The sequence below is a fragment of the Strix aluco genome, chromosome 21, assembly GCF_031877795.1.
Source record: "Strix aluco isolate bStrAlu1 chromosome 21, bStrAlu1.hap1, whole genome shotgun sequence".
Taxonomy (NCBI): domain Eukaryota; kingdom Metazoa; phylum Chordata; class Aves; order Strigiformes; family Strigidae; genus Strix; species Strix aluco.
The window spans coordinates 6378250-6389104 of record NC_133951.1 but is presented as its reverse complement, the minus strand read 5'-3'; the positions used below and the strand labels follow the sequence as shown (position 1 = coordinate 6389104).

Below are 10855 nucleotides of genomic sequence, written 5' to 3'. Positions count from 1 at the left end.
AAATAGGTGTGTTATGTGGAGACATGCAAGGTTCCAATGTGCCTTTACTTAGTAATTCGTCTATTATTGGTTTCAACCCCTCTCGACCCTTTAGGGGAATGGGGTATTGTTTTATCCGAATTGGTGTCTCCGGATCAATTAAATTAATTTTAATAGGTTTTATTTCAAGTTTTTCAGTCTCTCCTTTTGTATACCAAACTTTGGGATCTATCTGTTTGTTCATCTTTTTCCGCTAATGTATAAATTTTTAGTTTTCTTGTATTATTATTAATTTTAACTCCGTAATTAAATCTCTTCCCAGAAGGTTATTTTCAGCCTCTGGTAGCAACAATAAATCCCCTATAACGATACGGGGTTGGGATTCTATTTCTACATCCCCGACAATTGGTACTTTAAATGGTTCCTCTTTAGCTCCTGTTACTAGAGCAGTTTCTTTTTTCACTTTACATCCCCTCAGAATGTTTTTCACAGTTGATTTTTCGGCACCCACATCTACTAAAAACTCAAACTCCTCTCCCTGGGGACCTAATTTCATCAAGGGCTCCTCTGATGTCTTTGTCCCCAGGAAATAGAGCCCCTGACACCCCTATTCTTCTTTAAACATCCTTTCATCCCGCTCTCGCTTTCTACAATTCCGTTGTAAATGTCCCTTCTTTCCACAATAATAGCAGGCTAATGTGTTTTCCCTAATTACTGTCCCTCTCTTTTCACCACCTAATGCTCCAGGTGATTCATTAGGGCGAGATCTCGGAGGCTTCTCCTCTCTCCGCTGAGTTTCTCTGACTGCTGCAACAAATATTTTTGCATTCACTCTCTGCTTTTCTTCGTCCCTTCTAACATATACCTTCTGTGCTTCTCTCAACAGCTCCTGCAGACCCTGATCTTGCCAGTCATCTAACTTTTTTAATTTCTCTCTGGTATCACCCCACGATTTGGCCACGAACTGAGTTTTCAGCAAAGCCTCTCCCACCGGGGAGGTCGGGTCTACCCCCGAACGTATTTGTAAAATCTGTTGCTCGCTCTCTGCTTTATTCCCCGGCCGGGCTCCTCTAGCACCGCGGTCAGACCGCAGCGCTCGGCGCAGCCCCCGCGGGGGTGCAGCCGCCGTCGGGCCCCCTCCCTGCGGTGCCGCGGGGGGGCCGGGTCCTGGTGCGGGGTCGTGCCGCGGTCCTAGGGGCCGCCCGCCGCCGCCGCCAACGCCTTCCCAAACCTCTGCCCCACTATTTGTTGTTTGTTTCTGTTTTTCTTGGTTGCTGGTTCTGCTAGTTGATGGAGGGGAAGGAGCGGTAAGCTTTGGTTCCTCATCCTCTGAGCTTCCCTCATGAGGAGGAGGAAGATTTTCTAAAGGTTCCCGTTCTTTTTCTTTGAAAGTTTTCTTATTAGTGTTTTTATTTTTTTAGTAATAACATTTTTGATGTTATTCGGGAACCTCTCCACACCTGAGCATAGTTACATTCTTCTTGATTATAGGGTTTTTTATTACTTAGGTATGAATTTAACGCCTGACATGTCCAATGGTCAGTAGTTCCAAATTTTGGCCAAAATAAATCATCAGATTTGATAGGTTCTTCGGTCCATTCGACCATGCGATACTGAATCATTTTTTCTTTACTTTTCCATTTTGTTTCTGACCAATTAGCCCAATTTCTTAGCATATAACCCAGGAGACTGTCCTGAGAAGTGTCAGGCAAATCGCTCCCTCTCTGGGAACCTCTCCGTGGGTTCCCCGAGCTGCGGGATTTACTCCCTTTCTGGCCCATAACCCTGGGATAAAACCTATCCCAAATCTCTTGCCGGCAACCCTGGGATAAAACTAATCCCGTATCAACCCTAGGATAATGCCTATCCTGAAAACCCTTGCCTGAGTCCTTTCAAACCTTTTTTTTTCTTTCGCTTCGCCCCTTCGCCGGCCAGGCCTCTTGCGAGACTCTGGAATCGCGGCTAGAAGGGCTCCGCACTCGCTTCGTGACACTGTCACGTCTCAGTCACACCGCACTCACTCAGGCAGAAAATCACCCCTCCCGCACCAAGCGTCGCTCACAGTCCGAGGTCTTCGCCTGGATCCTTCGTGGGAAATCTCCGGGGAGCGTTGTCTGGGGATTTCGCTTTTCTTTTGCTTGTTCTTATTGCCTTCTGTTCGTGATAGTGTCGGTCCGAGGAAGCAAAGGAATTCGGGAGCCACCTAAAAGGTGGGGCGCGCCTCCCCTGGAAACCAATACTCCACGGGTCCCGAAGTATCACGTCGAGGTCACCAAATTGTTATAAATGCCGAGGCAGAGCCAAAAATATCTTTTATAAATTTATTTGCAATAAGAACAAGTAAAAAAAAATTGGCACGCCGGGGGGCAGGGGGGGCTTCCTGCTCCGGGTAGCACCGGGTGGTGCTACGTCACTCTCTTTTATAGTCCCATCTTCACACACGCAGCAGGGTCCCTCAAACTTTCCCGGGCTTTCTGGTGTGGCTGGGGCTCCTGGCAGGGATTCCTCCAACCATATTTCACCTGCACAATCCGGTGTTGCTGGGGACTTCTGACAGGGGTCCCGCCAGTGATTTTCCACCTGCTTAGCATCTGTCACTGAGGGAAAAAAACCTCCAAACTCCTTTTAACAATCAAACTATGACAAATCTCCTTTAACTCATGTACATGGTAAACTCTTAACAAAGTCATCATATTTTAACACGAATCACCACCATATTCTTCACAGTTCTTTTCTCCTATTCATGAGGTTTATTAAGTATGGTTGCAAATTGTCTTTTTCCAATGCTGGGTGATCAGTGGGAAATTCCATTTCATAGGACATACCATATAGCATTTCAAACAGGGATATTCCAGTATCAGTTCGGGGCTGGGTCTGGATATTCAGAAGTGCTAGGGGTAAGCACTTAACCCAAGACATCTTTGTTTCTAACATCAATTTGGTAAGTTGTTTCTTGAATTCCCCATTCATTCTTTCTACTTTTCCTGAGCTTTGTGGATGCCAGGGAGTGTGGAATTCCCACTTGGTCCCCAGGGAAGTCAATGTCTCTCTGATTACTTTAGACACAAAGTGGGGACCCCTGTCCGAATCGATTACTTCTGTATTTCCATACCTAGGGATGATGTTTTCTAAGAGTATTTTTACCACAGTATTTGCCGTAGCTCGAGTGGTGGGAAAGGCCTCCACATGATGAGTGAGATGATCTACCAATACTAGGAGGTATTTGTACTGTCCTACTTTTGGTAGTTCTGTAAAATTGATTTGAATTCTTCCAAATGGTCTGTATGCCAAATCTCATCCCCCTTGAATCTTTTCTCTTAATTGGTGTTTATTAATTTTCTGGCACGTTAAACAGCTTTTTATTATTCCCTTAGCAACATTATAAATCCCTATGCACATGTATTTTACCAACGCTTGTACTCCCCAGTGAGTAGTATGGGGGTTTGTTACTACAGGAAATCTGGTTACAGTTCTTTTGTTGATTTCTTGCACTAATCTATAATTCCCATCTGCCTTCTTAACAGGCAATATTGGAGTATTCCCCTGATTAAGGAGTCTCTCTATTTCAGGCTTTAAGCCTCTCCTGTCTTCTTGCGGCAAGGGATACTGTTTGATTCTAGTCGGGATCTCTGGGTTCCTAATGGTGACTTCGAAGGGGGTGATATCCAATCTACCCACTGTCTCTGGGGTATACCATACTTCTGGGTTAATCTTTTCTTCATCCGCCACTGTGAGGGGGCATAATCTGACTTTGAGTTCTTTTTCTTCTACTTTCAGATTAATTCTCAATTCTATAATCAGATCCCGTCCAAGTAAATTATAATCTGGTAATTAATAAAAATGTTCTAATCACTTATTTGCATTTTGATTCAACAATCACATCATGAAGAACCGGGGCCTCAAATGGTTCACCTTTAGCCCCTATTACACTGATTTTTTCTGATGATACTTCACAGCCTGGAGGCAGAGCCTGAATGGTAGATCTTTCGGTTCCTGAGTCCACAAGGAACTCTCTCTCTTGTCGCTGAGGACCCACTTTAAGTTTTATCAAGGGCTCTTTGTTCTTTGGGTCCCCAGCACATAGAGCCCCTGACCCCACTAATCTTCAGAAAACATTTTCTCATCTTGGATTCTCCTCTGGCAAACCTTCTTCACATGCCCCTTCCTTTTGCAATAAAAACATTCCACTTCCTTCATATTAAAGTAGGCAGAACCATTCAATGAATGAAAATCTCTGATCCCAAAGAAACCATGGCCTCCAGGTAAACATCACATAAAACATCCATGTTCTGCACAGCTTTATTACATGCAGGCACCGGGGAATGCACAGAACAGTTTTCAGGCTAAAATAATGCAGTTTGCTGCATGTTTGAGCTGTTACACACTCTGCATTGCCTCCTCTCAACCTGAAACTCCTACTGGGTCTAGACATTTAGAGCAAGGGTAGTTTAAATCTACCTAGACTGTTGCACATGTACTTCCAGATGCAATCAAATAAAGCATCTGGGCAGCTATACCACACACGCGCTGCGCGGTGTTTACATAGCACATCACAAATTACAAAACTGGCAAGCTCTGGGCCACGGCCTGTTGAGGAGAAAGTCTGCAAAGGGCACAGCAGCATCCTCCTCCTTTGGAAAAGACACAACATTTATGAGCTGCCTAGTCAGTGTGCTACAATTATGTTAGTTCCCCGTCTTTTGGCTAAGAAGTACAAACCAGATTAGCAGCTCCAAAAGAATGTGGTCCGGGGGCAAATTAGCTTGAACTTGGCTCCCCAGCCCATATACCTGCCTGTATGCTAGAACCCTGATTCTGTTGTGGGTTGTTTTTTTTTTTTTTTTCTTCCCCAACTCCTGCCAATGATGTAAGAGAGCTGCCTGCTTGAAGAACAGGCAGCTAGATTAAGCTGCAGATCTGCTCACTTCCTTCCCTCTTGGACTATTGCTTTCACTCTGATAATATTTTACTCCGATTTTCTTTATTTAAATTGATTCATCACTGCTAAGAAGAAAGCTGCTGAAGCTAGCCAAGGGCTTGTATCTATCACAGTGATCTTTTGATCCTTGTCTACAGTCCTCAAAATACCAAGAGGACAGAAAGTTATAAGCTGTCACCTTCTGATCACCAAGTCAAGCAGGCAAAGGTATACTGAATAATAAACGAGTCAGGAAGAAGTGAAACAACATTGAAATAGATCATTATCTGGGTATTCAAATTGATAACGAGAACAATACCACCACTTCAAGTAGGAATCCACCTAAACTTTCTGAGCTTCTCTCAGCAATTAATCTATTCCTCTCCCTTGCCAGTCTTCGATCTTTTCTAGCTTCTTCCTAATATCTGCCCAAGACTTAGCCACAAACTGAGTCTTTAATAATGCCTGCCCCACAGGGGTGGCAGGATCTACTCCCGAGTACAACTGTAAACTTTTTCTCGTCCTTCTTCTGTTGTTCACTAAGAGCCTTATTAATATTCTGCCCTCGGGGAACTGACTCTCTAATTCCTTGAATTATGATCATTCTTAAATCTGCCATGTGGGTTCGGTGGCCTGGGTCTTGATTATTCCAGTTGGGTTTTACCAACAGCCACTTCTGATCTGCTGTGGGACCCACTTGATGTTGCTGGTCCCAAAGTCTCATACCTGCCCTCCTCATCATATCTCGTTCCTCCATAGTAAATAGAATTCCTAGGATAGATTGTAATTCATCTCAGGTATATAAATTTGGGCCAAGAAACTGGTCCACCCGTTCGGCTACGCCAAGCGGGTCCTCTAATAGGTTCCCCATTTCTTTTTTAAAATCTCTCACATCTCCAGTGTTGAGGGGAACAGCAACATACCCCGCTCCCGGTTCCCCTTGTGCCCCCACTCCTGGCACAAGCATTTCTCTAAGGGGGTATAACCTCCCTTCCTTAACTTTGCTTCGGGTAACCCGCTGAGGGGGTCTGGGAGATTCGGGGTCAGAATCATTGGTTACAAGTATGAGCGGGTTAGAAAGGGGGGGGCTCAGCACAGAGCCCCCTTGAGACAGTTTACTGCAGCCTGTCTCTGAGCAGAAACCTAAACGCTAATTTGGCATTACGGAGCCTCACTAGGGCCGCTCGGTGCCCCCTGCCCCAGCCCCACCCCCCCCAGGGCAGCTGGGTGCTCAGGACGGGCCCTCCCGGCTGGGGAGGGGGCAGCTCTGCCCCCCCCGCTCCCCCACGCTGGGCCAGGCTCCGCGACACTGCTCCAGGGCTCGGCTTGGGCACACTGCTCGGGTCGGGCCGGTGGCGCCCCGGGAACAAGCCCTCTCCCAGCTGGAGCCAGCAGCGGGAGGAGTTCAGCTGCCTCCACCCCGAAGGCAACGGTGCCCCGGGGCGGGGGAAGCTCCTCAGCCCCGGGGAGTTGGGGGGGGCGGGGGGGAGGTGGATGTCATGACTTCTTGGGGAATTTTTCCAATTCTCTAACAGAACTCCTAAAGGACTATCTAGTGGGATATCCGGCAATTCTTCCTTGCCCCCACCCATGGATCCAGAGGGCTTGCTTTCCCTCTGTCCCATCTTCCAGAGTGCCTTCTTTCACACACACACACGCTCCCCTTATTCGTGACTCGCTCCCTCGCGGGCTACGAGAATTGCACGACTAAAGGGTCCGCACTCGGGTGATCTCTTCGAGACCTCTCACTCACTCGCACTCTGGGATTACCAATCCCAACCGAACGGATAACCGCACAAACGCAAATACTTACTCCTCCCCGGAGTCTTCGATCGGTCTTCGTGCACAAAATTTAAGGGGTTCTGCAGATTCTTTTGCTCACTCCCGAGTCCGAATTAAAAGGGGTTCGGATATCCAGCATTTTGGCCACGAGATCCTCAGACTGGGGCTATCCGAAGATAGGGCGCCTCCCCTATCCGGGGTTTCGCACCAAAAGATCTGGATCCGAGTCACAGCACCAAATTTGTTATTGATTACTTGTAATTTAGTGGGAAATAACCACTTCTCAAGTTTTAGTGATCAATAAAAATTTATTAGCAAGCGGCAAGTGAGCAAAACAGCGCTGGGTGTGCCGGGAGTCTCTGCTCTACCAAGACACACACCTCACAGGACAGAACTGAGTCCCTTTATAGTGTAGGCTTCATCCATATTCATGATGGGCGTACCCTGAGGGGTCTGCAAAGGTGTAAACAAGGTTCGCGGGCTTTTCTCCGGTTTTCGCGGGCTTTTCTCAGGTTTCCATCAGAGAAGGGGGGATGACTCAGCACAGGTGTTTTTGGAGTGGCTTGAAGATGGGGGCCATTTTAGCTCCCTTCTAACAACTGATTTTAACAATAGAAACTATATACATATATCTTATTTCTTATTTACAGAAGAGAATTACAAAACTGTTCGGCCACAACATCCTGACTACAACTTCTTTTTCCCCTTGAGATTTGAATAACAAATACCATATATGTTTTATTACACCGCCTGCCGCCGCCCCGGGGAGCCCCCACCTCTCCGCCGCCGGGCGCCCAACGGCCCAACCGCCGCCTCTCCGCACCCGCTGCGCGGCGCGCGCTGCCCGCCCGCGCGGCTCTTCACGAGACAGACCCCCCCCAGCCGCGGGCCGAGGAGCGCGGCAGGAGACGCTGCAGCGGCGCCGCAGGGAGACACACGCGAGAGGCTGGCGGGGCTCAGAGCAACGTCTGTGCCCGGGAAGGGGTTTGCAGGGGGACACCCACCATCGGGGATTTGATTTCGCTCCTTTCTTGCCCTTTGAGGGAACTTCCTGGTGTCCTCCCCTCTGCCACCAGAACCGTCCCGTCTCCACAGGGCTCCCTCCTCCAGCCCACCCTGTGCTGCCCAGGCAGCCTCATCAGCTCCACACTCTGCACCCCACAACCACAGTTCCGCTACTCGCGAGTGCTTGAGACGTTCCCCGGCTGGGAGGGCCTCCACTCCCCCCATCCCTTCTCTCTCTTCAGGCTGTTTGTTCTCACAGGCATCCTTTTTCCCGAGCTCTGCTGGAGGAGTTTCTGCCTGCTCCGCCTGGGACTTCCCTGAGCCAAGCAGCGCGCGGCTGCGAGGTGCCGTACTCACCCCAGCCAGCGCAAGTGCTCCGAGTCCGCATCTCTTCAACGTCCATCTGCAAACGCACACCACAGGGAAAGGTGACTCAGGGACACCCTGATGTTTGCACCAACCCCATGCCCGGATCCGCTCTGAAGGGAGGGGGCAGCTCGAGACCTCCCAGCACTCCTTTCCTACCAGAAAAGTAACTCAACCTTATAGGATTGAGCTTAAAAGGAGGAGCAAAGAACTCTACACATGGAATTCCAAGACTAAAAGGACTTCTTGCTCAGCTGCTTCGCGTCACTGTGCTTTGGTTTCTCAGGGCAAACAGTGTCAGCTAACCTACCCCCCAGGCAGACTGCCAAGGGAGAGAGGGCTTTGGGGGGTAAACAAAAGACGGGAGTCAGGGAATTCTTCCCTCTACACTCTGACACAGGTCCCGTTGCATCACTGTTCCATCTCTCAACCGCCAGAAATTTGGGGAGGCTACAATCTCTCCTGCATACGTAAGATGTCCCTGCTTTCCAGATATCACCTCACGTCAGCTTGTGCAGCCAAAAGAAACAGGAGCTGACCAAAAGCAGAGTGAAACAACCCAGCTCAAAGATTTTTTTTTAAAGAACCCGCTACTCACCTGGATTTGTCAGCAACAAAGTCCAGAGGGAGCCTTTATCTGCCTCGTATGACACTGCAGGGGGACTGGAAGCCTAGAAGAGCAACAGAAAGGGAATGTAAATCGCTCAAACAACAGCTTCCATTCAGACCAGATCACAATTTCCAAGGCAAAGAACGTGCACTTGTCACGGGCATGGCCAGGAAACCGGGCACAGCCACACCACCACCCAGTAAGCCAGCTCCACCCGGAGAGCCCCCAGGGGGCTTTAACAAACACCAGCCTGCTGACAGACAACGACCCTGTTGCAAAGCTCTGTCCTTGTCGTGTCCAAGAAACATATTTCCTTCATCACAGGGGAAATACCCTTGCAAAAGAAATCCCCAGAACAAGCAACGCCTGTTAGAAGCATCTGACAGAAACACACATGGGCTCGAGGCTGCTCCCAGCTCCCCTCACACACCTCTGACGGCGTCACCACGTTCCCATAGCAGACCGGCATGAGGTACTCGTCCTCTGGGCTGTACTCCACCCTCAAGGGAACCCAGGGGGTGAACGTGGCCCCCTTGAACAAGTCACGAAATATCCCGCAGTGCTCCGCCACACGCTGCTTGTGGAAAGGGCCGCTGGTCTTCTCCCACTCAGCTCTGACTTCGTCGAGGGGAGTCAGCACCGCAAGGAGAGAGAAACGCTGCAGGAGGCAGCTGGGGGCCCAGAGCGGCCGGGGCAGGGAGGGAGGTGGTGCGGCACAGACCAGTCCGGAGCCGCGCTGCTCTTTCCATCTCGGCACTCTGGCGGTTCTCCCTCAGGATCTTTTTTCTTTCCTTCCTCTCCTGTGCCCGCAGCAGCTTAGCACGCGGCAGGCTGATGTCGGTCTTTGGCTCTTCAGAGAGGGGTGAAAAAATCATGTATGGGAAAAACATGAATCTCCAAATACCCAAACACAAAACCCCTGCCAAACAGTAGGGAGCATGTGAAAGAGACACAAACTCCGAGATGTCAGAGACTCGATTCTACCACCTCTGCCCTCCCTCTGCACCTCCACCCTTCTGCTCCCTCCTCCCTCCCCAACCATCACACTCCCAGGCCCGCAGGTTTGCCAGCTGGGGAGCAGCTCTGGTCTCTGAGCCTGCTCAGCAGAGCAGCCAAATTTGCTATTATTTGCTGCAGCTCTAAAGCTCTGGGTCCTCATCTGCTTTCTCTGATACTACTGGGGTTCCAAGGACTCACGACTTTACTTTGCTCCACGTCTTTTAGCAGGTCCCGGCCAGCCGCCCTCCTTCCAAAAAACTAACATCCATTTCCCCTGAAGACATTTGCACTCTGCAAACTTCTGCACCGGGAAAGGGCCAACCTCATGCCAAAGCACCTCATCAGCTCCTTACAGGGCAGGCTTTGGGGCAAACCCAACCACAGCTGCCCCGACCTTCAGCAGCAAAACCTCGCGCGGAGCAGCTCCTCCCACCAGTACCTGGCGGGCGGCAGGTGTGCTGCCGGTACGTCTTTCACCAGCGGGGCTTCCTGCTCTCCTTCTCCGCCAGCCTGAAGTAGCGAGTGAAACTGCGGTATTTTTCCAGCGCTTCCAAGTTGTCCACGTCAATCTCCTCGCTGGGCATCGGCCCCAGCGGGGCCGCCCGCTTGCAGAGCGCAGCTGGAAGAGGACAGAGTTCCCGCTTTAGACAGAAAGCGAGAAACAAGACCAAGAGCGCCCGGGGCGGGCGGAGAGCGGGAGAGCGGGAGAGCGGGAGAGCGGGAGAGCGGGAGAGCGGGAGAGCGGGAGAGCGGGAGCGCGGTCCCTGGCCGCTGCCACCCCCCCCTCCCGGAGCCGTCCCCGCCAGCACGCTTGCGGAACCCAGGCGGCCGAGGGCTCCCCGCCCCGCCACACACACACTCCAAACGCCTCCCACTGCCCGCTCACGGGGAACCGGGGCTCCCCGGCCCGCGCCTCACCGGTCGTGCCGAACGTCCGCCCGCCCCGCAGCGCCGCGCTCAGCAAAGGCGCCGCCATGCTGCGCGCCGCCAGCAGTCCAAGGCCCCCGTTCCCATGGCGACAGGGGCTGCGCCGCGCACCGCCGGCCCTGCAAGGCCCCCGCTGCCAGAGCAACGGGGCTGCCTGGCACCGCGCCTGACTACAAACCCACCCACAGCCCCGCAGGGACCCGCTCTTCCCTCCGCCCTTGCCCCTCTGCCCCACGCCCAGAGCGGCCCTTGCTGCCACCCCCAGAGAT

General features: G+C 51.0%; 1 pseudogene; it reads right to left on the bottom strand.

The window, feature by feature from the left end:
• Nucleotides 1-6561: 6561 nt before the first annotated feature.
• Nucleotides 6562-10641, bottom strand: LOC141932984 (large ribosomal subunit protein mL38-like; annotated as a pseudogene).
• Between the last annotated feature and the right edge of the window lie 214 nt (nt 10642-10855).